Genomic DNA, 3,213 nt, shown 5'->3' with positions numbered 1-3,213 from the left:
AATGTTATTTTCTTACCCATCCACTATGCTTCCACTAGGTACGGTGGAATGGATGGCGAACACTTTGCATCGCTGTTTCTTCTGGAGTATCTGATTCGAGTGGAGTAGTTGGGTTTTCTTCTTTCAGAAAAGTAGGGTTCGTTCTTTAGAGTAACTACGTCTTTCTATTCTACCTTATTTAATCAAGACCTATGCATTTAAATATTAATTATAATAAATGCCATATACATTCATAATTTTTGGTTTTATAATATTTTAAAATACCATATCACATACAAATATTTTTTTTCTTATTTATTTATTTATGATGGTGAATTTGGATTTTATTTATTTATTTTTATTTTTTAAATTGATCTATAGATTATAGATATAATTATTTTTTTAATTGACTATAAAATTAAATTTAAATCAAATAAATTTTATTTACAATAAAATACTAAGTCATATATAACCTTTTTATTGTGAATTTGGATTTTTAAAATTAATCTATATATTTTACATATTATTTTTTTCTTTCAATTGATTATAAAATGAAATTATCTGAGAGACATTCTCTAGCTCAGTATGGAAGAGATGTTGTCTTGTGTAAACATTTCAAATTAGTCAGACTACAATAAAATAAAATAAAAATAAAAATAAAATAAAATAAAATAAAATATGGTAGAGATGTGTAAGGTAATGTAAGCTAAACATTTTTTAATTTGTCAAAATAAAATAAAAATAATAAAAAAATAATGTTGAAATAAAAACAACTTCATTGTATTCACCCATGGTACGAGAACCCATGGTATTCATGTAGAGTATAGCCTATTTAAAGGAAGAAATTAAACCAACTTAGATTCATCTTAACTTCAGATCTACCAAGCTCAAAGAGGGAAAATTTTTATTGAGATGCAAACCTCTTGTAGAGTGAAAAGAGATTTGACCCCTCTTGGGGCTTGGTAGATCTAGAGTTAAGATGGATCTAGGTTGGTATTAAGTCTCAATTAAAAATTATTATTGCATCGAGAGATACTCTCTAGTGTGGAAGTGATATTGTAATATCCTGTACTATTATGTAAACATTTTGATTAGGTCAAATTACATAAAGATAAAAATGAAATAAAACTAACAATTATACCACATGTTGAAAAGGAAACACCGTAAGGCAATGGCATAAGAAACAATAACATAGAAGAAAGAAGTAAATGCAATTTTGTTTCTTTACTGACATTTCTTTTTTTATCATATGTTATGTTTTAGGGAGATTCTAACCAAGTGAATATTCAAGAATATGCTCAAAATGAAGGTAATGCACAACAACTTAACTCCAAAGGATTTATGAAAATGCTCTGGAATTGCACCATTCCCAATTGTTATAAGGAGATGATTTAAATCAAATATTTCATAGCAAAAATAATCTCATATTACCTTCGATTAACAATGCAATTGATAATAGTTTTTGCTAGAAGGGATTCAAGTTAATGTATGTGCATTTTTAGTCATTTTTTATGTCAATTCCAACATGTTGTCACAATTTTAGGGTGATGTTCTATGTGCACTAAAATACCTATGAGGTCCAACACAATGTATTGGGTTTTGTTTTCAAGATATGTTTTTCCAGAGTAAGGAAGATTTCAAAGGTTTTCTAAAGTAGGCAGAAGACTAGGTTGTTGCACTTTTCATTGGCCATGTCTCTCTTGAAAAAAATCTAGAAAACAAGAAGTAATGCAAGTGGATTTATTTGAGTAACCCAATAACAACTAGAACCCGAGTTTATGAGCTTATGGTCCACATGTGCTACTGTAAGGGGTTACTTGTAACTTGTATATCCTATGAGAAGAAGAAGCACCACCTGGTGACTGAAAATTGCATGTCATCATTCTCAAAGAGTCCAAACAACTCTCGTTCTAATACAAACTTATGGGTTCCTAATATGAAAACATCTACATTAAAATTAAGCTACAATGACCACTAAGAACGATGCAATGGACCAATATTTATTGTCATTCATGAGTAATAAACAAACAAATTCAAACATAAAGTCCATTTTTTTATCTATAAGAATACAAAATTTTCTGAAACATTATTAAGTTGAAGCAAATGACATGGAAAATGCATTAAATCCAAAATCCTCTAGATGATTTATGTTCTAAAAATTCACCATAATGTATCAATTACCAATCTCATCACACTGAAAATGTTGATTTAATTAGGTTTAAACAACAAATAGTGCTTAAATGCATATGCACGTGTGCGCGCGCGGCGCGTGTGTGTGTGTGTGTGTGTGTGTGTGAGAGAGAGAGAGAGAGAGAGAGAGAGAGAGAGAGAGAGAGAGAGCTTTTTCTAGCTTGCAATATATTCAAGAGGCACATTGAATAACATCAAACAAGAAGACAACCCCATGAAAACAAGAAAAAAATTTGGCCACAAAGATCCATAAGGAAAATTAATTGCAGCTGATAACCCATTCATGATATGAAGCGGTTGAACCCAAAAAGATTTTTGAAAAAAATAAGAACCTAAATGTGAAAATGAAAATCATTCTAGGTAGATTCAACATAAATCTTGGCCCTCTTGCTTTTTTTGGACGAGGAATCCTTTTTCCCTAGTTAAGGTTTTCAGGAGATAAACAATTGTAGTCCATAAGCCTAGTGGATGCCCAAGCGATTCACATGCTTTGGACACGATTGGCCCCATCGACATGGTTGGATTATATTCAACAACATTGTAACTACAACTTTAACTTGGCTACATGGGCCTATAGCTTTAACTTGATATCATTAATCACATATTCAGTGGAAGCTAATAGTACTAATTCCATGGATCTACTTAAGTTGTGTGATTGGTATTAAGTTATAACATATGATATTAGGTATATATAATCACTTACCTTGTAGCTTGATTATTTGAACCCAACTTGAATGGTACAACAAAGCGTTGTTAGCTCTCTGTTGTCTGCTTCTTCATGAATAGAGTGTTGAAGACCTCTTCTTGAGATTTTTGAAGGGATTTGCTCAGGATTTTTTCAGCTTTTGGCATCACTAATATTATGCCACTAAATTTTGATATACCAAATCTGAGTGCTTTGTACATTACTCGAAGCATATATTTATTTCATCTCTTTTTCCAGTGTGATTGTTACTATGATTAAATTGATCAATAAATGCAACTATATCCTTCCTACTACTAGGCCCCAAACAATGCAAGGTTGGTTAAGATATTAAAGTTCTA

Source organism: Pinus tabuliformis, chromosome 1_2, assembly GCF_031772625.1.
Source record: "Pinus tabuliformis cultivar Carrire ecotype Pingquan chromosome 1_2, CPIR1, whole genome shotgun sequence".
NCBI classification, from domain to species: domain Eukaryota; kingdom Viridiplantae; phylum Streptophyta; class Pinopsida; order Pinales; family Pinaceae; genus Pinus; species Pinus tabuliformis.
This window is presented reverse-complemented; position numbering follows the sequence as displayed.